Source organism: Myiozetetes cayanensis, unplaced genomic scaffold, assembly GCF_022539395.1.
Source record: "Myiozetetes cayanensis isolate MyiCay16 unplaced genomic scaffold, myiCay2020 scf4, whole genome shotgun sequence".
Classification (NCBI taxonomy): Eukaryota; Metazoa; Chordata; class Aves; order Passeriformes; family Tyrannidae; genus Myiozetetes; species Myiozetetes cayanensis.
In genome coordinates, this window is record NW_026087631.1 from 65,840,667 (window position 1) to 65,867,692 (window position 27,026).

General features: G+C 40.7%; 1 protein-coding gene across 14 annotated transcripts in view; it reads right to left on the reverse strand.

Annotated features, from left to right (window-relative positions):
• The window catches only part of CELF4 (CUGBP Elav-like family member 4), a 702,013-nt gene that overhangs the window by 275,804 nt on the left and 399,183 nt on the right, over positions 1–27,026 (reverse strand). The window lies entirely within an intron of this gene.

Here is a 27,026-nt window from a genome sequence, read left to right on the forward strand (position 1 = left end):
TATTAATTGATAAACAAATCTCTATTTTCATATTTTAAGTCTCAGCATGAATGGTTTGATTTTCAGAGGACCTGAACACACCTATTTGACAGAAACACAAAATCACAGAATAAGCCAAATTGGAAGGGACCCACAAGGATCATCAAGTCCAACCCTTAGCCCTGCACAGGACCGTCCCCAAGAGTCACACCATGTGCCTGAGAGTACCATCCAGATGCTTCTTGAACTGTCAGGCTCATTGCTTTGAAGGAAATTAGGGTCTCATCTAAATCTGGTCCATTTTCATTCCACACGGAGTTTGGGGAACAAATGAGCCCCATAACTCTGAATAACACTCATTCTAAATCATCTAACATTGAAGAAATCCAAACCTGATGCCCAACTACAAGCTATACCTCCTTAAACTTACTTGTTCCTGCACACTTTTTCATGTTCTACCTAGCGTTCACAAGGTTTTTTGTCTAGACTGTTAGTCCAAGGCATCATTTTGCCCGAAGTTTATCAGAGACCATGGACTTGCTCTCAGAAACTGCTGGGTTTCCAGTCTTGTAGGAAATATTTCTCATTGTTGCTATGACCTGCTCCAGAAGTAGTTGCCTTTTAGTACAAGCTCTAAACAGCATTCTGCCAACTTCTGTGAGGACACTGTGGACAGAAGTCATGCAACAAGGGCAGAGGTGGGTTGCGCATTATTTTTGAACTCTAATTAGCAGTAAAGTGGTACCTGGGAATAAATACTAAACTGTGGAACTCAGATGTGTCTGGCTGATTATTTCCCATCTTCTGCTTTGACCCTAAAAGTCAATAAAGTTTCAATACTGCCCTTCTTTGAGATTCCCCGTCTTCTCTATAACAGTGTGATTAAAATACCCTAGTTCAGGTCCAGCCTATTTGGATGGTGCCATGTGCCTCTTCCCCATGGATTTCTTCACCCTGGCTGCCAGCCAATCAAGGCTTCAGCAATCTGATCAGCTGCATGATTTAATGAACCCTGCTTTCATGGGGAAGGGCACATTCCTTTATAAAAACCGGTGAGATATCACATTTCACAGGATGACCTCTACTTTCATAAGATGATGGGAGAAAATTGGTTTTGGAAATCGAGGAAGATTGCATCTTGTGAAACAGAAACCAGAGACTGACACAGAGACCACCTTTCCATTCCAGTCCATTTAATTTTCAGGTTTTGGTTTTGATGGGGAGCTAAATATAGTTTGGGTCACTAACCTAGAAGCACAAATAATTAACAATGAAAGAAACCCCTCTCCAACTCCACTACTTCACTCTGTGAAACCCTCACAGCAAATGTACTATGCTCAAAGCTGAATAAAGAAAAAGAGCTTGTTCTCCATGCTGTTGCAGCAGTCTTTGTGGGGGGGAGAAATGTACTTCTATTAACAATACCCTGCAATGTTCTGTTGTTCTGTTGCTATTGGTCTTCCCAAAAGGCAGATTTGAAGAAGTGGAAGAATGCAATAGTCCAGACATTAAGACTTGAACACACAGGTTTTTTCTGGGGTCTAAAGTTTGGTGCCTATGTAATTGTCAGGGTCCTATCCTGAATACTGGAGGAAAATAGCAAAAAATAGATAATGATTATGACAAGTAGAGATTAACTTTGAGAGTTGTTTAGAGAACTTAAGAAAGATTCTCTTTCATGAGGTCATAAGCTTGATGCTCTAGGCTAAATAGAGTCTGACAGGCATGTTTGTTCAGGATACATTTATTACTGAGCTATCCAGGGACATCCACAATTACTGTCAGGAGTCGTCTGATGATTAAAGAGCAGAATGAGCAAAACGGAAGATTAAAGGCACAGAACAAGGAGCAGTGATGTCTGTCTTCACTGAGAGTACCCAACTGACAGGAAATTTTGAGCCATTCAGGAATCTCTGTGTGTGCACACTGAATCTTGCTGTATGTTTCTTAGACAGCAACTGCCCTGCTTCCATAGCCTTTTAGACATGTAAAAGATCATCAAAGGGCACAGAATCTGTGGTCTGCACCCTTAACTCTTCAGAGAGTCTGTAATGCAGAATTTAGACACTAAAGGGGGTGTGTGTGCTTTTCTGTGACCCTTCTGTGACACGTTCTGTAATCCCTAGTACCTACAAAATGCCTTTCACACTCCTTCCACCTTCAGTATTCCTGGCAGAAAACTGGAAGTGGCAGAAGTACCATTACTTTCTACTGCCTGGTGTCTTTCCCCAGTATTGTCTGGCTTCCAGTTTGCTCTGTACAAAGTTAACTCTTTTACTGTGATGACGGGTGGACACTTTTGCAGGTGTATTGTGGTCAAACTCTCCTTACAGTGGAAATGCAGTGACTGACCATAGGGGCAGATGGAGAGGGAAGAACCTGTCAGATCTTCCTCGTGTGTGTTCATTCACTCTTTCTATGGAGTCAGACCTGCCAGGACTTGCCCCCCCCGGGGAGTTCCCTGGAGACAACTTACAACCATAAAAACTAAGCACCATTTAAGATGTGATTTGACTGAAAGGTGTATAAGGGCCTAAAAGTGTGCCAATCCTTCTATAATCACTAGGATTCATTTTGAATAACCAAAAAGAGAGAAAAAAATAAAAGAAGTTATGTTAGATCTATAAACTCTATGGGTAAAAAGAGTGTCCCAAAAGTTTTACCCCTGGAAATGATGAGATGCCAATGGAAGAGGGATATTTCCTAGTATGGCCTGCAGCTGGGACAGTTCAGCACATCTTCACCTATTCCCTGAGAAATTCTTCTCTATGTCAAATGAGAGATCCATGTAAATACATCCTAGAAAAAGTGGGGATACCCATGAAAGGGCCTATTATGGACATAGTGCATGAAGGGCCAGATTATATAGTTGTCTTCTAATATCTTCTTATCAATTCTTCGTTCCTCAAGGAATTCCCTTTGTCCTTACCTAACATGAGCCAGGAGAGCACCCAGCCTGCAAATGGGTTTGAAACAAACAGAAGAATAAAGGAAAAAAAAAAGATCTTTCTCCCCAGAGTCTATTCACCTGCAAACACTTTTCTTTCTGTGTGTGCATGGCTACATGTACTACAACTTTATAACTGCACTGGGTTCCCCTGGGGAGCTTCAAACTCTCTTAATGCTTATGACCGCCAGTCAATTTCCATCCAGAAATATCTTCCATAGAAAAGACATGAAATAGGCAAGGAGAAAACAAATATTCATTACTCCAGGAGTTAAGGTAACATCCACTTGGATTGCACATCTGTAAAAGGCCAATAAATTGAAGGCAATGCACATAATTACATTACAGGCCAATCTGAAAAAATGATGCATTCCTCCAGAGCAATTTTCTATTGTTGGGTTTTAGAAAAATTCTCCCTTCCTGCTGCTGCCAAAACAAAACAAAACAAAAAACAAAAATAAACAAAAAAAAAAAGAGAGAGAGTGAGAAAAAAGAGATACTTCTTTTTTTGGATGTTGATGATTAAATAAAAGAACGCTGAATGGCAATAGTCATTAGACCAGCAGGAGGAATAAATAAGGAACATCATTGGTAGTTGTAAATAATGGATGCCGTTTTGAGCACAAAGCAACACATCTGGTAATTATTCTCAATTCCACTCCAATTGCTTTGATTTGGCGGTGCAAGGTGCCACAATGAATTCTGCCTTTATTTATTTATTTATTTATTTGCAAATCAGTATTTAATTGTGAATTGTCTCGGAAGAATCAATGGGATTTATTGCTTCTGCCTTACGAGGTGTGAAATGTTTGCCATTACTGAACAATGGATTATTTTTTAATAATCTCTGCCTAATGTCCTTTTTGTTTGTAATAGGGTTGTTTTGGTATGGATGGAAGTTGATTTTGATCCTCCCCTTCCTCATATACTTACACTTTTTGTCTTGATGCTAATACGTTTTTAGGACTGCTTATTTGGTATTTTACGAGCTTAATTTTCTTTATTAAAACAGAGGTCAAACAAGACTTCTCTGACAAAGCCTCTTTGTGTGATGTTCTACAAATTACTCTTAGGTAGAAGTTTTGGAGGGACATGGTTGGACCTACCTAACACATACATTTTTTTACCCAAAAACTGTGATTTTGGGTGCCTTTACCTAGCCCTGATTTTTTTTTCCCATTATGATTTATGTTTGTCTTTAGAAAGAACCTTTTCTATCCATTCTCTATCCTGAAATTCCAGATAAAATCCCTTCTCTCCAAAACAAAAGACAAATGAAGAAGGTAGAGCTTTTCTTTTAATTTTCAGTGATTATTAGGAAACTTAGGAAAAAAAATTAATTTGGAAAACATTTTCATTTTTAAAATTTTTCTAGCTTTGACTCACAACATTTGTGGATAAACCTTTCCTCTGTCAAGAATTTCAATTTAGTCTTGCACATAGTATAGCCAAACAATGCCAGGGGTGATGGTGACGTCTTGACTATTACACCTTTAAAATGTCTCTGGGCCTTTGGTTCTTGTCTATGACACAGTAATAAAGGTCTTTTCTTTTCTTTTTTTTTTTTTTCTGAATTGTCTGTTGAGATTATAACCATGCCAGGACTCCTCTTCTATCACAGTGCTTACAGTACTTAGCAGAACAGGGACACAGTCACAGTTGCTTTCTCCAGATGATACTGTAATTACCACATTAATTTGTATAACAACCTTCAATCCTCTGGCTGGGACACTCCTTCCCCTGAGCCACACTTATTCCTGTACTAAGCTGACACATCCTCTCTCCTTAGGAAGGACTCAGTTCAGTTGAGTCTGAGATGCTTTTTTTTAAAAAACAAACAAACAAAACAAAACACGGGGAGTGGAAAAGATATTATACTTTTAGTTTAATGAGGAAACATTGATCTTGATGACATTAGCTTTATTTAAAAACTAAACAAAGAAACAATCTACAACCTCCAGCCCTACAGCACATCAGTTTGAAGATGATGACAAAATCTCCAGGGAACCAGAGTCCTGGTGGTTGCAGGGACAAATTCCCAGACTGGACTGCAGCTCCCCAGGCCCCAGTGGAGACTAGAAAGCCCCAGGAATAGTCTCAGAGAAGCAGAGGGAAGGGAAGAACCCTACAGTTTGTCAGCTGTACAGACTCCGCTACCCTGGGGATGACTGAAAAACTGCCTCTTTGAAAGCCACGCTTTTGTAGAACAGCAAAGTCGCTGGAGCTGGGCACAGAGTCCCCTCTCTCCTCCTCTGGTGACAGTCACTGCACGCTTAGCTCTACTGTGGAACAGAGTAGGCGAGCTAATTAACACAATAAGTCATAAAGAGATGGTGCCAGTGGGGAAAATGGATTCGCGTGAGCTGTCTGTGTTTGTACCCCGCGCAGTCCTCTGTCACGAGACCGTAACTGTGTGATTAAGACTGACAAGTGTTAACCCCTCCTGTCCGGGGGTCTCCTGGCTCTCCTGCTGCAGTAGTCTCATCCCATTTTCTTTCTCAGAATTACAGCAATTAGTAACAGAAAAGGCTTATTAATTCTTCTATCCCACATGCTCACTCTGCTCCTTGGATGGAGTGAAATGAATCCCTACATTCAAGCAGTTCATTGTCCAGCCAATTTTTAAACAGCTTGAACAATGAGGATTTCTTCAGAAAGCTGTTTCATTGACTAATGCCTCTCTCTCAGACTGATTAGCTCCCATACATGAAAGAATAAAATTCATTTTGGGAAGAGGTGGAACCGAAACATTCCCCTTGTAGAGTATTCACCAGACTGCTCCCTCAGGCATGGGTTAACCCTGTAGCCAGCAATCATATGTGGACCAGCAGTCTCTGCTTTGCCTGTGGGTTATGTTTTCTGTATCCAGTCAACATTTCCAGATCTGGCATGCAACTTCTGACTAATGACAGAGACAAAACTGGAATTCACACTGTTGGAAAACAGTTATCCAGTAGCTGTTTTGTTTAAAACAAAAAGAAATTGGTCTTGGGGGTGTAGAGGGTGGAAAACCTCCAGAGAATGGAAATACACAGTCCTGATGACATTCCCTTAGCATGATTAAGCCAGGTTCAGGGATGAGTGTGGCTCGAAGCCCAGAGTCACACTTTCAATGGGTTTTTGTTATGGATTGCAGTATCTGAGTGTGTGGGAACAATGGAAGGATCCAGATCACCCAAACTCAGTGGCGCTCAGACCCTTCTTGCAGGAAATAAGGATAAAGATACTTCTTATGAACAGGTGAGTCAGGGCATCATCTTTCTGATTACTTTTTTCGTGGAGCAAATGTCCCTGTTTAAATTCTACAAAATAACAGTAATTGAAGACACAGAAAAGCTAGGTAAATTCCATGCACTGCAACCCACTGGGAATGAATGCCGTTTTCAAGTAGTATTTGGTTTTGCATTTGTTTTACTTCTTTTTAGCTAGCAGTGCCTCATATTTAAATATCCCCTGAAGGGAAAAAAAAATATTAAAACCCACAGAAGAGCTGACATAAAGAAAGGAATTGAAAAGAGCACCTGACTAAAGTGGTTATTATTATTCACCTTGATACACTCTCACACACACACATAGATATTAATCCTTAAGTTTTTACTAACAACTTCTATAACAGTTAAGAGGGTTTCATTTAAGTAATAATAGTTTATAGCATTTTATCAATAACCAGATCAAACTTTCCCAGGAGTATCCCTAGAACTCCAACAGGCATGTATGCACCTAGATATTTTTTAAAATTTTTGGGCTCACTGATATCCACAGTGACATTAACAAGATGTGTACTGGGTGTCGAGTGAGATCTTTAAATTTGTTTTCCATCCTTGCCCATGAGAAAAATTAAAAAGAATATTAAATGAAAGCCAGAACTTGTCGAGAGAGACAAATCCTCAGCCCACACAGAAGGAACTTTTTTTAGTGAATTATAGAAATTGAACAATTTGGGGGAGGGAGAGAACTATGCATTTTACATTAAAAAATAAGGAAATAAGGATCATCACCAGGATAGATCACTCCAGACTCAGATTTCTGTGTCTAACTCATTGCTTACATAACCAGAACACAAAAAGCTAATTAGCCGTCCAAATCAAAAAATGCTGCCCATCCTAGATTCAAAGTGCTCACTGGTTCCAGACCTTACTTGTGAGTCTCAGCAAACCCAACAAAAGCCAACCAAGCAAAAGAATTGTTTCCAAGTCCCAGCTGATTTCATCTTTAATGAAGCAAGAGACCTGGAAATGGATATAACCTTCCACTGCAAAGATACCTGTTACAGGTCACCAAGGAGGAGGAAGGAGGCTCTGGGGTTGCAAGCCATGACTTCACCATTTGAGTTAATGAACAAACTCCTTCTGCAGGAGTACTGCCAGGACTGAAAAAAATAACTATTAGAAGGCACGATTAATTAATAACTATTGCCCAGGCAATCTGAATAACATTTATTGAAGACTAAGACCATACTAAAGCCTGACCTGTAAAAATCTAGCCTCAATTACTGTAGGGATCAGTTACTTTTAGGAAATAAGCATTCCAACTAAGGAATTATGTGTTTGATCCAACATAAGAACGGGTATAGACAAGCATGGACTGAGGGAATGCTTATGGTGGCTGTGGCATTGCCCCTGGTTTCCTACCTCAGCAGTGTGTTCAGAGACTAACCATGAGATTGGGAACTGGGAAGAGGGACTTGCATGAACTGTGTAAAGGAGCTCTATGAAATTTTCCCAAGGCTCCAGCCTTTTTCCCCTGCCCCCTGTTATTTCAGGAGCTGTGCCAGGTACTGGATGGCAAAGGGATTTTGTCTGCTGTGTGAAGACAGGTGCATTTATGGTCCTGTCCCTTTGTCACAGAACATCTTGCAGGGCTGGTGAACATTACCCTTGTGGCATATCAAAGAACAAGATAAGTAATGTTACTGTTTTAACTTCAGATGAGTGCAGAGGTGATTTTCCCCTGTGTTGGCTGTGCTGCTAGATGGCAAAGGCTATCCTGCTTGGCTGGGACATTGCTCTGCAGTCATTCTGCCCACAGTGTGGCTAAGCTAAAAGGAATAATCACAAGGTTTAGGTAGCTGTAAGTAACTCTATAAACCTCTGTCCTCCTCTTAACTTGCTTCTTCAGGTAGTCAGGAAGCACCAGAGATACTTAAGACAGGGATTCCTCACCTGATTTCTACCCTGATGTTTCAAATGAGGAAAACGAGATTATTAGGACCAAATAACCTGATTGTGAATTTGTGGGGGAATAATGACCACAGAAAGGGACCTACCCTCAGCAGACAAACCTCAGTTTCTCCATAAGACCACTTTGGTAACATGCCCTGCTGCCAGGTTGCCCTCTCTTGTCTGGTTCATCACTCTGCACACATCTGGCTTTAAAAAGGGTGGTCCATGTCATGAAAGAACATTGTGCAGAATCCTTGCCAGCAGAAATGGCCTCCTTAACACCTGGTGGAATTGTCTCTTCCTCAATCCCCCTGTTTCCTTTTTTCTCCTGTTTTGTTTCTGTTCATTGAGAATGGATAGAATTTCTTTTTTTTTTTTTATTTCTTTTTTTTTTTTAACTTTCATCCTATTGGTCTTCCATACATATAAGCAACTTCTATGGCAGGATAATGTATACCAAGGCCTACTTTAATGCACTCTACAGTAAATCAAACTGACTTTCAGAAACTTCTGTGCAGTTACTGCTTAGTCACCAACATTTGAAAAGAAGAAAGTGTGGTCCTATTCTTTTTCCTGCTTGTTATAAATTCTAGAAATTATGGTGATATTACCTAAGAGAGACACAGGCAGGCAGGAAGAAAGAAAGGTAGAAAGACAAAACCAAAGGAAATAAAGAAGGTAAGAAAGAAAGAAAACAAGACATTGTTCTTCCAGTAAAAAGAATATAGGAGTGAAGTCTAAGGAAAAAAACCCAATACTTTGACAAATTGAAAATAAACCCAATAATTTTTCTGTAAAATTTCCACTGACTCTTAAAAAATCTAAAAAGACATAGGACCTGAACAATACATGTGCACACACAACCAACAAAGTACCTAGTTATGTGCAATCCACATACTCAAATTAGTATGTTTTTCTTTGAAAGGAGGAATTAAACTGACTTTTCTTTTATACAAAATGTTACAATGAGAACAAAAAATGTAAGTACACATGTAAAAAAAATCTTGATCTACAGAAATAATGAGACAGAGCATTTTTCTGGTGTTCATGAAAGGCAGTAACGCTGACATGATGTTAATTTTAAGTTGCCTTTCTTTGAAACACAGGTTTCCATATGACTGGTACCAGCTGGGGGTATATTCCAGTTGTCATTCAATGCTGTACTTGCAAAAACAATTTTTATGTATATGTATATGCTTTTTAATGCCATTGGTTACTTGCATTTCTTATCCAAGCTTTATCAAATCTTTATCAAAAATCTTTGTTAGAGGGCCTCACCTGTGGTTTGTCTGTAGTACATTGCACTGTATTCTTGGGTAGTGGCCAGAGATTTGACATCCATCCAGGAAAGCTTGGGGATTTCAGAACTGAAGGACCATCTCTCCTGCTGCTAGATATACTGCCACACATCTGGGGCTTTGGAGGTCTGCCTCAGAGTGTGTTTTCCTGCACTTTGTTCATTATTCCACATGACAAACAGAAAAAAAAAATCAACACTACTAATGCAAAGCGGTTTGGAAGAGGAATTGAGGCAGTGTGGACCATGCTAAATGAAATTAAAGTTTGTTTCTTTCTGAATCCTGAAGTCTGTCTAGACAATATGATTGAACAACAGATGACATTTTCTGTTTGAATATTACTTTTTTATGCTGATGTACAGAAAAATTTCATAAACCTGTACTGTTTTTCTTGTTACCTTCAGGTACTCCTCACTGAAAAGCAGCCACCTCTGATGTTGTGCTACTTGTTAAACATTGTGCAGGAACTCTCTCCGGTGGCTTTGGCTGAGGAGAGAAGGGAAATGCAACAAGCAGGCTGACTTTGCTGCTGTGTGAAGCATTGTTGAAATCAGCAGAAAGGAGCTAAGAAATCTGTCTGACATCCTGTTAAAACCAAGAAGCTGTTACTACAGGAGGCCTCTTGACAGGATATCAGAGTGCACACACTGAAACAAGTTGCTTCATGGGCAGCCAAATGTGTAAAACCTTCTTCCAATGTCCCTACCCCCATGAGTTCATTGATGTCTAATAAAAGATGGGCTTATGAACACTAATGAGAACTCTCTGCTCTGCTTGGCTGCCCGTTTTCATGAAATTTATAGGAGTAGCTTTGGGACCTCTTCCACCCCATCAACGATAGGTTAAATTACCCAGTGGGTTCAAAGCTCAAAGGAGGAACCCCTGAGATTGACTGATGGATGGGCCCAGGCACACACACACAAATAGCTTGACTGTGGAAGTCTGACTTCCTTCGGAAAGAAGGAACAGGGGTTTTATAGGGCCTAGCCAACAGATGGGATAACTTGTAGCCAATTGCATGGTATTGCCTTCTGAAGAGGTTGTGTTAATATTAGCTCCATGGCAAAACACCTTCTGGAGTTTGGAGATATTCCTTTAATGTCTCCCTGTGCTGACTGTCCCTGCTGAACTCGAGAAGCTATGATACCATCACTGGTGAAGGCGGTACTGCTGCAAGCGTGCTGAAAGCAAAGGTCTGGAAGGGAAGGAGAGCTTTTCAGAAGCATGCCCTTCATTTTAAAGGGCAAGGCCGCAGCTTTGAGAAGCCAAACAATTTCTCTGAAGCACGATTTTTGTTTGTGCTGCAGGGGTATTTACTGTTCTAAGATTTCCTGGCATTTGGGTGTTGTAGGTAGAACAGATTTACATAAAAAGGGGAGGGGGAGGAAATCAAACCTTCAATGGAGCTTTAAAAGGACAATATCCCAAAACACTGTCTGTTTGGGAGATTTTATTTGGTCAGAGCTGTTGCTGAGCCTTTTGTGACCAGACATTTGTACGTGTTACACTGCATGTTTGCACGGCTGCATGCAGGAGATAATATAACTGACAGGTGAGTGACGACGAATTCCTACAGCACGGAGGATGCAGGGAGGTCAGGAATGGGGCTACATCCTCTCCAGCATTATAGCACCACCTTTTCCTTCTCTTCCTTCAATGCCAGGAGCAAGCTGTTCCCCATTCACAGGGAAGATGCACATAGGTGGGTGCTAAGATCCTGACAGGCTGGGCCCAGGGGGAACTCCCTTGCCAGCTCCCCACCCCTCTGTTCTCCTGTGTGCTCTGATTCACTTTCTAGCACATTTACAAAAGTCAGAAGGCTGATGCAAAGCTGAGGTGAGGATAAACAAATGAAGGCCAGATTTAAGCAGACTACTGAACAGGATTTAGAAGACATGACTTCAGCTGCAAGCTGTGTAGTGATGTGCTGTTCCCAAAACACATTACTCACAGTTCCTCAGTTTCTTTATCCGTACATTGAACAAGGTGAGGAGGCTGATTACATCTGAAAGAGGCTTTGAGAGCCACTGACAGAGATTCAGAAGGGCTAATATTATCTACATCATCTAGCAGAGTAGCATTCATTTTAAAGCCATCTTTCTACCCTTTCTGGATAAAGATTAGGTGCTTTATGCTGCTGCTACAGCAATGGGCATGGGAAGGAACTGCAGTTTCACTTTGCACCCAACTCTGTTTTTAACTAAGATTAGGGGTGGATGTGTTCACAACCGGTGTAATATTTGAGAAATGCCTGTAGGAAGCAATGTCTAACTGTGGAAAGTTACAAGAAATGGAGGACAGAAAAAGGAAAAGAAGAAAAAACAACAAGCAGTTGGAAGCATACACACACAGGGATAAACCCTTCCACAAAATTTCTATGCCCGTTTCTACTACCCTCAACTTATTCTTTTTAACACCAACTTGCCAAAGTAAATGATAGTTTGCACTTTCAGTGGTTGCTTTTTTGGCTGTAATTTTTCCTATGCTCACATTTCAGCTCTAAATACATTTGCAGGAAGGGAAATGAATGTGTGCCCTTCCTGGTAGCAAATCCACTAACTGTCTCTGCACTTCATCAGGCTGTGAAAGGCAGACTTCACACTGTGAGAAACAGTCCAGGATAAATCAGCCCATTCACTCTCTCCATTCATCTTCTGAATGTCTTTTGCATGTGTTCAGATTGTATCATGGCACAGATAATGCTGAAAGACACTTCAATATTCGCTTTTAATTATTGGCTGTTGCAATGTTCAGCTTTCAGAGAGTCAACATGATAGCTGAAGAAAATTCAAATAAGCAAACACCAAAATGATGGTGAGAGGATGCTTAAGGCTCAGGTACTCAGAGAGTTCTAGAGGAACACTTCCACGGTGGTGTTGGTCCAAAGCCTTCTGAGTAGGCTTTGGACCAAATCCTAAATAGTTTCATGAGTACACGCTGTTTTCAAAACTAGTCTTTGTACTCCTGGTGACTTAGAAATTTTCACAGAGTAGAAAGAAAATCTTACCCCCATTCATGACCAGACTTCCTGCCCTGGTTGCAGAATGTGCCGCTGACAGTGAAAGCAGTTGCTTACATGGAGAAGATGCTGTTAAAAAGACTAGTTCATGCATTTTGCTTGTACTTTAATGTGTGGAAAAAGAGAGTTAGACAAAGTCATGAAAGAGAGTGCACATCACAGCTTGTCAAAAAACCCTACCAAATCTGAACATTTATGACATGCTTCTGCAGGGGTAACTGAACATTTGGATTATGGATACCCAAAATGTAATTTTTCAAGCATACCAACCAGTGAACATGAAGATTTCCCTGGATTCCCATCTTTACTCTGAAGGTAAAACATATGTGGTCTATTGGCTCTGCTGGCTCATACGACCACAGTGAGTCCAACCAAGGGCCATGTATTTATTTATGATCTGCCTGGAGCTGGTAAAGAGTAATTTCCTGGTATAAAGCCAGCAGAAGTGTGTCCTGCATCACGTCTTTCTTTTTTTCAAGTTGCAGGAGAGGGTAGTTTTATACAAATTTGCTTGTCCCAAGCTTCATGTGTGGTAGAGAAGACCATGGATATCCCTGAGGTGGGATCAGGGAGAGACCGGCAACCTATTCATTGTTTTCCCTGCATTTAATGGCAGGATCTTGAAAACAGCTACTGGGAATAATTGAAACCTCAGGGTTGGATTGGCTTCAGAGCTTTCCTTGAACACACTGCGGGCAGGAAGACAAGCTTATCAAACAAGAGTCATGTGAAGTGTAATGTCCTATCATGGCACTGCTGAAGAACAGCCCTTGTAATAACTCTTTCCAATTTTGCTATTTGAAATAGCAGCAGAAGGTCTAGATATGTCCACTAATGTCATCCTTTCTGTTGCAGGCAATAGAAGAGGTCTCACACAGCATACTGCCTTGCACACTAAATTTTCAATGCACCCTGAGCTACAAGGAGGTACAGATGCAAAAAGGAAACAGTGATGTCCCAAAGGAGCCAAAAGATACAGCCAAGGTAATTCAGGGTGTTAGAGACAGAGCAGACACTCCAACAAAAAGTTCAGGTTGGACCTTTAACTTCTTGGCTGTCCTTTCCTGCTGATAACAGAAGCAAGTGACAGAAAGAGCCCAGCAACATCCACAGGCTTAATAACAATCATTACTATGCTGGGAGACCGGATGGATAATGCAGTCCCAAAGCATAGACGTGAACTAATGCCATCAGCATTGGTATAAATAGGGTGTCTGCATTTAATTAATAAATAATAGGCTGCAATGCTAATCTCCTTCTGCTAACTTTTTCTAAAGGTGCAATCTATTAATCACATGTCACTGCCAGCCTGGTCACTTCTTTTTTTAGATTCAAGACAGAAAAAAAATAGCTAGAAATAAATGGATCCTAAATACAGCAGGGCAATTGAATAGCACAGCCAGCATTATGATCCACTGCTGATTTCAATCCTTAGCTACAGGTTTTTTTCCCCCTAAGGATGGATATAATACTTTAAAGAGAGAGTGAAGGCTCGTGATGTTGTTAAAGGTCAGCGTGTTACTAATGTCTGCAAAATGGAGGATTTTTCTCCCCTGATTATTTGCCCATGGAAATTCTGTCGCTCTACAACGTCTGTTGACATGCAGTAACAACCATTTCTGTGGTTGCTGGATAAGGCAGGTGAGATATTTCTTTTGAGTTGGGGACAGCATAACTTTCTGAAAAGCACTGGACATGTCTCACCTGTTCAGCACACGGTCAGACCAGGAAGTTAGAAACTCAAGAGTGTTGTTATGGAAATGTTGCAAGAAGGAAATGACAGCACTTGGACTGCATAGGAGGGGTCATGCAGGTTGCTTCCTCTGCACATGAATATTCTGCTTTTCAGGAGGGAAGAAAGGTGTTTTGAATGAGCTCCTTGGTGTCCATAGACACCTGGAATATTTCCATTTGTTCAAGTTTAGGATAATCACCCTGTTGTGCCTTTTCAAAAGTCTCTTTGGAAAAATCTGGAAAATTTTACCCCAGGAAAAGATTGCTCCTTGTTGTTTTGTGTGTGGAAAACTGTGGAAAGCATATGTATTTTGTTTCTTGATTGAAGAACGTATCCTACTCTCTCTACTTGTTACACATAAATGAAAACCAAAATGTATCCTTACTAATTGAACTGATCTGTTAAATTATTAAAAGCCTTTTAGAAGGTTCATCTCCACAATTCCAACCTGTTTGATATCAAAGTTTTAAGGAAGCCTCAAAAGAGTCACTCCCTGGCTAAATTTCTTTATTCTTCAGTCAGATGCAAGTCTCATCACAGACCATATGGGTGAAATTTTACAGTCAGTTTATGCAAGAGGTTAAATGAGATCTAGTGATTCCGTCCAGATCTAAACCCTATTCATTTCCTTTTAATCTAGGCAGAAAGAACAGAAGAATGGCTAGTGCTCCAGAGCTTTGGCCTTTCCTCTCAAAGTCCAAACTTCAATAAGAGAACATTAGAGGCTCTAATAAAAACCTCATTGCCTGTAATACTAAGGAAGAGTGAGGGATCACACACTGAGATCAAGGAGAGACAGGGGTAAATTCAGCTCATTGCAGACACCGCAGAATTTACTTGCATTTGGATTTGATCTTCTGTCATGACACATGATTTCTGACCTCTGCTTTGATTTAGGTGTCTCTGGTGCCTTTGAAGAGCTCTCTGTAAAGATACAGTTGGTGTTCAGGGACGCCTATATCCTTGCACTCTTGTTTCCACCACACTACCCACAGACCTTCCTCCTCTGCAGTGAGTCCTATGGTGGTAGAACAGACTGCCTGGCAGTGCTCTGTCCCTGAGGCATCTACTGAATCTAAGTTTCTTTTCCACTAGCAAACTTGTACACTAAAGGCAGCTGTTTGGCCCTGGATGTGATCAAATTTGCCAACCACGTGGTGTGAGTGTGCAGGAGAATGGTCCTTGTCAAAAACGAGGCCACGCTATTATTAGCTTAAGCTCTTGTGGTTGTTATTCAGGATGCCACTTGCTTTGTCTCAGAGGATGTTTCACCAAAAGGATCTTTGCTGAAGGCCATCCTAGTGTTTTCTGACCCCAGGTAGATCCTAACTTCACAGCCCCTGACTTGATCTACTAGTTTCACTCCCAGTAGTGCAACCTAGCACGATGGGGTTTTTTTACCTCTGTGAAGACACTATAAGAGAGCTTTGGATTCAGTCTGGTCTTATCTTTAGAGAGTAATGTTTTAAGGAAAAGATGGTCTCCATCAATTCTGTGTTGTACAGAGAACTTGATGTGATGGTTCATGACCGGTCTCCCGGGCACTGCCACAAGATAGATAGTAAATAATTAGATTTCTGATCTAGGTAGTGGAGAGACTGCTTTGGTTTAGTCTGATCTCAAAAGTCGTTTAGCTCATACTATCTTCAGTCCCCTGTGCCTGTGGTTCTGGCCCACTCTTTTACACCTCTTTTTCATTAGCTATTCATAATAATAATAGTCACAGTCATTTTGGAAAAAAAAATAATAAAAAGAATCCAAGAAAGCAACTCACCCCATGTACCTTATGTTGTGGTAATATAATTTTGAGTTAATTGCACGTCTGCTTGGAAGTGTCAATATTTTGTGGTTTATAACCAATGCATTCTGGCCATTCATCAGTGACTCAAGAGATGGATAAAATAAAGATTTGGGGGAATTAATTACCATTCTTATGGTAGTTCATAGGCAGAAAGTATTTTACTAGCTAGGAATTCCTGCGTCCTAGGTTTGATGTTACAAGAAAGCATCTCCTCACTAAGGCCAGTCCTAACATATTTAAGTTGTTTTTCTCTTATTTTTAACACACTTCTAATTCCCATTCAGTGGGCAATCTCAGCTTGTGGTATGAAAGAAACCTGCCCTGGTATGGAATATGTCCTCTTCAGCTTCCACAAGCAGCCACAGGCAGCTTCTCTTATGGGAACAAGTTTGAATTGATTCCACTGTAAAAGTGTAAGGAATCAGCCCCACAAAGCTGTCTCCAACTATTTGGAAGAACATCATTATTTGGGGAGATTTTCAAAGGGAATATTTAGACACCCAAGGCCCATTGACTTTATGTGAGATTTGAGCAGTGAAATACATTTGACACTTTTGAACACCTCTATTTATCTAACCAAGTTACTTCTGTGGAACTAATGATTAGAGAGCCTGAGCACCTAATAATCTTTAATGCATGTATCCTTGCAGCACCAATATTATTTTATAGAAAGAAACTGGAGTCAGAGCAAGATGTTCGGCCAATTTTACGTGTATATTCAGACAGTCAAAGATAATAATAGTCACCAGATAGAAATGGAGTGAAAATAATAGGCTGACCCTAAGTAACCTCTTCAAGGTCGAGGAGAATATCTGTGGCAAGGCAAGAATTTAAGCCTCAGTCTTCCAAGCTGCAGTCTATTGCCCTGTGTAGAGCTTTCTTTTTCTCAGTGTAGGATCCGACTGCAAGACTGTCCTTAAAATTGAAAAGAAAGGAAACAGTCCCTCACTAATTGAAGCCAACTGTTTATCCTCCCTGGGGGAAAATGTTTCAGTGCAGTGCTGCCTTGAAAATTACCTCTCTACAAATGATATTACAAGGGGCCATATTCATTTTCTATCACAGATTCCAAAGCAAGCTGGTTTTAAAGATAAAAATATTTTTCTTAATTATGAAAACACATTTTAAAGACACTGATGTTGCACACTACTTTTAATTTGAAGCTTTTTGGTTTTTTTGAGTTCACTTTCTGCTGTGAGAATGAGAGTAGTAGTAAACTGAAATACAAAAATGAAAATGGAAATCAATTTTAAAGAGGAATTAAAATTGATCAGATTATCTCTATTGCTCAGGCTGATTGGGATGCAACCCCTTCTATTCTTCCCCTGATATGATGAAGCAAACACATGAAAGATGCCTTCTCTTTTTAGGACAAAACCCCAACTTATTCTACAATTCATAGTTTTTATACAGCAATTTTTATTCATAGATCTTACCTAGAGTTTCAAAATATCAAGTCTCATCATTCATATGATACAGATAGAAAACTGTGGCATGAAAAGGTGAAAGTTGTGATTCGTCTTACCTCTCTTTAGGTGTCTAAAAGTGAGATATCTAAATCTGAATTAATTGCTGCAGGTTCATTTCCGATTCAGTGAAGACAGAGAGAAGGGTCTTGAAGTACCATTTATCCCATCTGTCTTAGGATGGGGTGAATCACAGTTTGAAGCACCTGTCTCCCTCCACTGTCCACAAGAGGAGACTAGATGACTAACTTAGACAGTATGCTCAGGATTTAGGTGCTAAAGCTAGGAAAAGTGAATCCTGCCTGAAAAGATGTTCTAAGAACAGTGCCACAGTAGACCTATTCAACATTTTTTCTGTCCCCAAGTCTAAGGTACCCAAGAAGCCCAGATTCTGAGTAAAAGAACTAGATACAGCTGTGATAGTATAATCTGGGATCTCAGCAGGCAAGAGGCAAAACCCTTCCCATGGAAATTCCCACTCAGAGAGGAGAGTTCGGTCTGCATCGAAACTGCAGAGTTGAGCTGTGTGCCAACAGCTGAGGGTACTGCCTATAGTCCGGACATTTCCTAGCTCTTATTTTCCAGAAAGACTCTGGTTAACTCTAGAGTCAAAGGTATTTGCAAGCCTGCAATAAACAAGTGACAGCTGAGAAGAAGCAGGCACACATCTTTATGTGCTGAACACTGGACTGAGCTTATACCCTGCACAGCAGTGTAACTATAGGAACTGTACCAGATCTGGAAACAACAACCTTCTGTATCCAGATTCAGGGTTTCAAAGGTGTTAAAGTACTTGATTGACACTGATTACAGTTGGGGTTAGATGAACAAACATATACACATTAATTACACGTGTATGTCAGATGCATGCAATTCTAAGTTCCCAGAAAGAACTGAAATTCAGACCTAGAGCAATGATGGCAGGCAGGAAAATAACTCTGGGTACCTTCTTAATTTTTTTTTGTTGTTGTTGTTGAGTACAAAACATGCCTGTTTTTAAAATAAAGAAAAAGAACTCATAAAACAGTAGTAAGGACAGCACCAAGCTCTCATATCTGACGGGTTGGTAGGGGATGTTAGTGCAGCACTCAAGAGCTGGGCTTGGACTCAGAGCACACAGGGAAGAAGCCTGGAAAATCACAACAAGCAAATGAAGTCTCTAAGGTGTGAGCATCAGTCACCCATACTGTATTCAACATCAGGCGTAAAAATGGCCTATATGTTTATTTCCCCAAAAATTCTTCTTTGAAAGAACAGCGAAACATGTCTTATGTTTTTTAAAGAAATGTCTATGTAACCATAGCTGTGAGTTCATCAATGGAAAAAATACATAATAAATGTCTTGTTATTTCAACTCTTTTTTGAGACAGGTCATTAGAAACTTCATTTGTCTACACAGATTGCACTTATTCAGCTATATTCTAATAAAATGCACATTGCTTTCAATAAAGGGAATGCATTTGCTATTGATGTGCTATAAACTACTATACAGAGAGGTGTTATTATATTCCTGTGTAATAACAAGCCAATTACAGTGATCAGCAAAACCTTTACAATAAAGTCAATGCACGAGAAGTGATTATCATAATGCATTCTAACTGTTCAGTGCCATAAACGCTTTGCAATTAATTGTGGAGCGTATCTATAAATGTATTATTAATGCTGTATAAAAACCCATTGACAAGCAACCTTTACATTAAAAAAAAAAAAAGATACTGGGATTGTTATGTGTCCCTGAGTTCACCTAGGAGGTTGAGCTGTATTTACAAAGGTGGGATTTTTTTTTTATAGGGTTACATTTTTTATTTCCTCCAGTCTTCTCCTCCTACCACTTCTTCCATTTTTGGTTTGATATTGAAAAAAACTCCAACTATCACACTGCAGCATGAGGGCCCTCGATCACTTGATTTTTGGCCCTGTATTGATCATTCTGGGCACAGCTAGAGGCTTTCACTGGTGTCTTAACCCTGTGGCACTGACAGCCTGACATGCACGAATGCCAAAGGCACTAGCCACAAGAAATGAGCAAATGAAAGCATATCACAACCTAAGCAGGTAATAAAGAAAGGGTGTGAAGGAGAAGGTAATCAAAGTTACATAATTGATCAAAAGTTCTGTCTTAGCAAGAAACAGAACTGATATCAAAACCTCAAGGCAATAAGCATAAGCTCCCCAGCCTCTCCCCAGGCTCTGCTCTAGTCTCTCCTCCTGCCTTGTCAGTAAATTGTTAGGTTACAGATGCTTTATGAAAAATGTGCAATGTAATTTTGTTTTGTTTTGTTTTGTTTTTTCTTTTGCTTTTATTCCCTTAATACTTGATTTTAAAAGGTTGTCCTTAGGACATGTGCTAGAACACAATGTCCTGTGGATCTTTTCCAGTTCCTATTGATGGGCACACTTCCATCGATTTCAATCACGATGGAAAGGGCAGACGTGAACAAAAGTTTGATGTCCCTTATATTCTTTCAGCAGTTGAGTATGGAATGGAGCACATCAGCCTTCAGCAGAGTCATCAAATATAAAACACTACACATGAGGATCTGCTGGAGCCTTTTTTCTCCCCCAGAACTGAGTTTTACCAGAGAGTGGAAAGCATGAATGGGGTCATCCAGGGCCACTTTGAATTAACTGATGCATTTGCATACTGGTACATTCTGTCTGCTTGAAAATACAGCCTTCTGAGGACAACAGGGTGTCAGCTGTCAGTAGGGTCATGCAGTCCTGAAATTCCACAATAAACCAAGAGATTTTCATTTCCCATTGATGCAATCAGTTCCACAACCAGCTACAGCTAGAAAGAGAAGATTTCCATGAGAAGTAAAATGCTCTTTCTAGATGAAGTTTATCTTAGGTCTAAAGGACAAACGCCACAGATTTTAACAGATGTTCAGACCTGAAATAAAATTCAATGGACATGTTCCCTTTGAACTCAACAGCCTTAGACATTGCTGTAGAAAATGCTTAACACAAAACAGGGTCCAAAGCCTGGTTTTGCCTTCAACTGAATTGTCAGAAAGTAAGAACGGTAAATTCTAAACGAGTTTCTTGTACCTGCCCTTGACTTTATGCTTTCCTATTCCATGGCAAGAACACCAGGACATATAGGCCAGAAGGGTCCAGACCGATGCTCAAGACTGTGGGATGCCTTAAGTGGCTGTTGTGGTTCTGGGACCAGCTCTTTCTCCATCTTTTAACCACACAGACAGAGAGGCAAATGTGCTTCAAGGCACTGACATCTCTCCCAATACTACGGTATGTCCAACAGCCATTCCTCGGTAGCACCACCCTGTCAGTGACACTGAGGTTTTCTGCTGGTTCTGACATTTTCCCAGCCTCTGAGGCAAGAAAGCTTCCTCCCAGTTTAATATCAAGATTTTTTCTTAGGTTCTTGTTTTTCCTTTTTTTTTTTTTTTTTTTTTTTTTTCCCCTTTGACTCATGAGCTCATGTCTACTTCTGGTGGATTTTTTAACAGAATATCAGTTTATTTTTAAACAGTCATTCCTTCTCTTTACCCTCCATACAGAGATACCACAACTCATTATTGGTGGATAATGTTGGACACAAGTAATTAATAGAGAAAAAATATATAGGTTTGGGTGTGGTGGTGCCTCCTGGAAGAACAGTCAAAACTAGATGATAACGTTTGGGACGAATCTCTGGAGGAGGTGATGTATGAGGCTTAGGAGGAGGATCTCACATGGAGGTGAAAATTTCCTTTCAAACTGCAGGGAATGACAAGGGAGAGAGATGCTGTTTAAACTGTTGTTTAAACAGGGGGGGGAAAATGGGAATAAGAGTCCCCAGGTGTGGTACATGTTTTTTCTACAGGTCCTGAGTCCAGACACCACAAAATGCGAACACAGGAGCTGTTGCTAAGCTCCAGCTAGTAGTCAGCATTGCCAGTGCAGTGTTGCCAGTGAAGGCTGGCATTCATGTGTCGTGGGACCTTTGCAAGTCCCTGTCTGTGCCATTCTCTACCCAAGCTACAGAAGATCAAGTTGCATTGTACTGTGCTCATGCTGATGTTCAAAGAGTTAATGGAGCTGTGAGAAGGGAGAACATCATCTGCTTCCCTGGATTGTTTCCCAGTGCTACCTGTTAAATGGGTGTGGAGACAATAAAAGAAAAGATGAGCAGTTGAAGAGAAAGCTGTGGCAGGCCACATAGGGGCAGGTTGTATGGATTACCACCTCGAAACTGGACATTTCCTCAGACTGGTCTACAGGTTCTGGGGTTGGAAGCCTTTTAAAGAAGTTCATCAAAGGCAAAAGATGGGAAACTGCTGTCAAAATTTCTTCCACAGAGGCTGATGTTACAGGCAACATGTGGCTCAGAAATAAGGAAGAGATGAGAACTACAAAGATACAGCTCTGAAACATTCATTGCCCTAGATTCAGGATTTCTTGGGCCCCTCTATAGCCCAACCTTTAGCAATGTGGAAGAGATGATGATGAGCTCTGTGAAGATTGCTCTCTCCTTGCTTACCTTTACCTCTCCTCTTCAGACCTTTCTGGTCTGAAGGTCTAAGCAAACAAGCCTACTCTTTACAAAGGGCTTCCAAGGAAGGAGGAAATCATCCCACGTGGCAATGTTATACTGGTGCGAAGACAACAAAGCTAAAAGAAAACAGTCTTGCTTAACTGCAGAACCTAAATGGTCCTGGATCTGGCTGGTACCTGTGTGGGAAATATCCTGAGAGGGTTTGACCATCTACACAGGCCATGGAATTTTGACCAGTTAAATGGAAAACAGCTAAATGCCAAATAATTACTGGGACCTTGGGCTGTGTTTGTCACAAACTACCCTGCCACCTGCAGCAGAGAGCTAGTGAGCTAGAAAAGACCTAGACAAAATAAGAATTAGACCTAAACTTTTGTCCCAAATGCAAATAGAAACTGTGGAGAGGCCATTCTGATCCCATCATTGTTACTAAGCTGAAGGCATAAAAGGCACCACTGTTTTGCTGTTAACTGTAATTGAGTTCTTGAACATTTTGCTCTGAATCTGGAATAAACCATAACCAAACAGATAGTTTCAGAGCCTGCAGGTCAAGTAACAGGTAGAGAAATACAGCAAGTCTGTTGAAATAGGAAGTCCAAGCCTTCCAGCTGCCAAACAGCAGACAAAAAACCCCTCTTTGTATACCTCCCTTAAACATGCACAAAAATAATCTGCCTGAAAGCACGAACACAGACAGAAGCTTTAGTAGATGTCTTGCGTGCTGAAAACACTGCAATATAATGCACCACAGCATCTCCTGTAAATCTCTCAATACCCTCTCTGCAGGAAACTGCACCCTCAACTCTTAATCACTTTCTACTTTTTCTTTCTATTTTCCCTAGTCCAGGAACCTTGTGTTTCTCTTCCACAAGATGCTGGAGGACCTCAAAAACCACTGCGAAGTGCCTCTTAGTGACGTGACATTAACGCTGGGTCTGGGTAGCACACCATGTGCATCTTTGCATGCCTTCCTTTACAGACCTTCCTCTGTCCTTTGAGAGGAATGTGGGAGCAGTGGAGCATCTAAGCATCACTAACGGACTGCAACTAGAGCAGCAGGAGAGTCCTTTCCTTTTAAAAAATGTTACTGCCTGTACAACGTAGTGGGACCTCAGGGCTGCGTTTATCATAGGTTAACCCTGCCAGCTGCAGTGAGAGTTGTCTAGTGAGAGCTGGAGATATTGTGGATGAAATAAGAAATGGCTCCAAACTTTCGTCCCAAACCACAAAACAGACTTGAAATCTTTCTCTGAGTTTGAGAAACTTTAGGCCATGGATATCTACAGGCTATTTTTAGAGCTGTACATGAGAAAGGAACCAAGGAAAAAAAAAAAAAAACAGCTTCACTAAGATGAAAATAATAGAAAATTCTGACAGTTTAAATGGGATATGTTATGTTCAAAAGTTTCATGTGGACTTAAAATTTACATTCCTAAAAACATATTGGACTAACTAATCTCCGGCAAAATGACTTCCATATAGTAAAGTTAAAATTTGACCAAAACAAAGGCCAATGAGAGTTTTTAAAGATATCCTTAATAGAGCTAGAATTACACTGTGATTTTTCAGGACAAAATAATGAATTGTTCCCTTTTTGTCGTGTTCTGTCAATTCCACTACTGCTAAAATCTCTATAAAATCTCAAAGGACTCTGACTTTCTGATCAAGTATTTGAGGCTTCATGAAGCATTCTGTAGAAAGAATAGCTCTATGAAACATTCTGTAGCTTGACTATACACACATATCACAAACAGGCTGGAACGTAAATTGCAAAATTTTTCCATTAATTTAGTCTGTTCCCCTAGAGAAATATATCGAGGACACATTCATTTCTAGTTCCTGTGAGATTAGGCAAATGTAAATAATGCCAGTTTTTGTTGAAAAGTTTTTCACTCTTTGTCTTGTTCCTAGTTCAATATGGAGATTAACAAAAAAACCAAAAAACCAAACCAAACCAAACCAACAAACAAACAAAAAAAAAGCAAAAAAAAAAAAAAGGCAAAAAACCCCAAACCAACAAACCCACAAAAACCCCAAAAACAAACAAACAAACAAACAAAACCAACAAAAAACCAAGCAAAACTGATAAGGGGTGCTCAGCATTTCCATTTTGGTGGGTTGAGTGTAATTTGTGCCAAGCAACATTTTGAATTCTTTCTCAAACCTAGGCGGTCTGATGCTCTAAATTCTTGCTCACACACACTAAATGCTAACACGCTATTTTGGTTCAATGGGGAATCAGGACACAGGAAGGGTTAAAGACCAACAAAACCCAGACTCCAGAAGAACAACAGGAAAAAACGCTGACCAGAATCTGAGTGAGGGAGAAAATAAATTTGGGACTCTCATCACCTTTTAGCTGTGGGAGAACTTGCTGGAAAATTCAAAGATTCATGTTTTAGCAAAATGCAAGTACTTGCCAGTAAATAAAACACAATCGCACTTCCTCAAGAATACTGCTCATGACTTTCAGTAAAAAACTCCTTGCAAACTACAGGTTCAAAGAGCACTGCATTCTTTCACTATCACCACGGCCTGGCACCAAAATTCACCATAATTCAGAAGATAGATGTGTGTTAAGAGTATGGACTTTGGGCAGACCAAAAGACACGTGCTGTGCAGAAGAACTCCTTTCTCTCCCAATCCCCCCTCTTCCCTCACGTCCCAGCCCAATACTTGGACAGGGTATAATAAGCTACAACTTAAGTTTCTTTGTTGTTGAAGTTGACCTTTATCTTGCAGCCCTAATGAAGTCTTTTGATGTGCTCCTAAGATACACGGCCTCCTTTTTAGCATTCTGTTTGCTGCGCCTGCTTTAACCGGTGGGCTCTTGAAGAACGTAAGTTTTCGTACAATGCCTCCCTTGGGTGCCAATTGTTCTTTTCTCCCATAGTTGCCCTTGAGTCATGCCGTCCTGAAACATCACCAGCCCAGAAGCAGCTTGTCAGTGGGGAATTAGGACAACGTGTCTTTCACACCAATGATGAGCCCACCCGCTTGGCCTCTGCATTGTGATCGCCACTGATAGAAGCAATATGGGAACAGACTGGCTGGGAAAAGATGAGGTTTGTGCAAGATGGGGAGATAATTAGCTAAAACACAATGGGGAGGGAACCACTGATGTGACAGATAATGCAGAATCAAACTGCCACTGGAGCCCTTTGCAGTTCAAGCCACCACTCCTGAAAGCAGCTGCTCTTAGCAAAGGAGTCTGAAAACCCTTCCCAGAAAGCCAGGCATGTGTTCCCTATTACTGATTTGCATTTAAAAAAAAAAAAAAAAAAAAAAAAAAGAGTGATTGGGAGCTACATACCCTGTAGGCGCACTAAGCAAATTGGCCAGCCTAATTATTATTTTTTGCTATGTCTAATTAAATAGACAAAAGGCCCTCCCTTAACTCTCGCTGTCGGCACGAGCTCCACTGGAATGTGCATAATGTCCCCTCATTTGCCCAGGCAGCTGAGCCTTTCCCTTTTCCCCTGGGAGATTGGCGTTGACAGCCGCCCATGGCTTACCCAGTCCTGCTCAGATACAGAGCCAGATCGTGAGACAGGCAGGGAAAAGGGGGAAATTGACCTGGTTCTGCTAAAAACTACCGGACAGTGCTGTACAATGTGACATGCCTTTGTTGCAGGTTAGAAATATACCGTGGCCCTTCTTAGCAGAACTTGCCACCGCGGATCCCATCAGATACTTCTTGCCCAGTGTTGGCCAAATTCCCTCAAATTTTCTTTAAGGGGTGCTCTGAAACTGCAATATTTATCCCTGAGATTTCTGGTGTTTTCCCAGCACTCAGTTTCTCTCCTGCTATGCAATTACATGGCACTGCAGCCCTTCCTTTCAGAGCCTCTCTCGACTTGCCGGTTTCACCACTCCGTAACACCAGCGCTTTAACTACAAGCTACATACAGTCTCCCAATGACTTGAGTCACTGGAGAGTTTCAGCCTCACACTGACACAGCCAAAACCTCTGGAATCCATAGCTTTCAAATGGGAAGAGAACATGTTGTCCTCTCTCTGTGCAGCATTTTACTCCTTTTAAGTAGTTGTTGCTGGAGATTTCCACTAATGCCAGATAAAGATAGTCATCTCACAAATGAGGAAGAGTTTACATTTATGGTGGAAATTGAAAAGTTTTCAGACATCGAAGAGCCACATCATTACTAAATGACAAACCCTACTCCCACACTTATCTGATACATAAGCACTAGAGGTTTTTACTGCATAGATGAGGAAAAGCCTCTCTATTTTTTCCCAAAGAGATAGGGATAGAGAGGAAGGAAACATGTCATTATATATATATGCGTGTATATATATAAATGTACAGATACAAGGGAAAAAAAAAAGCAGATGGTAATTTATCCAGCATAACAGACCATCTCACACTTCCTTAGTGAGCTCTGTGTGTGATCTGACAAACAGGGTCCTATTAGAAGAGTACGGTGAAGTATCACCACATCAGTTCAGGTTGAAAACCTTTTACAGGAAACACCTTATCACTGGTGATCTATTGAACAATCACTTAACAAAGCCTTCCAAATCCACTGTGCAGGATGGAAAAGCAAAAGACCAGCTGCTGATTTCAGCTACACCTGTGCAAATCCTGAATAACTCCCCGGGTCTAAGAGGAGTCTTCAGTTTCCACAACAGGTTTATCCAGATAAGCTGATACAGGTGCAGAAAACTCTGCCAGCTCAGAATTTGCTTTCTCCAAAAGCAGAATTGCTTCAGTGTAAGCAGAAACAGCATGGTCAGAGAAACCATAAAATATCTGCTTTATCTTAACCAAATTAAACACCTCTGCAGCTCAGCACAACGTAGGTCTGAAAAAACCCACATTGCCGTCACTGCTGTTAAACTTTGTTAAGTCAGTGCCTGATGCTTCACTTCTTAACGAGGCAGTTATTTGTTTCTCAGGCAATCGCTGGCACCTGCCTGCCTTTTAAAATCAAATAATAATTGAATATGAGGAAAGTGAGATGAAGTAAAGGAGATTTAATAAAGAGAATCTTTGCTGCGGAGGGAATTTCTTTGGCAGTGATTACGTTACTAATTGATCAGCACATTGCCTGAGAGAAGCCAGAGACAACAATTATACTTAGCAGTGTGGCTGAAAGC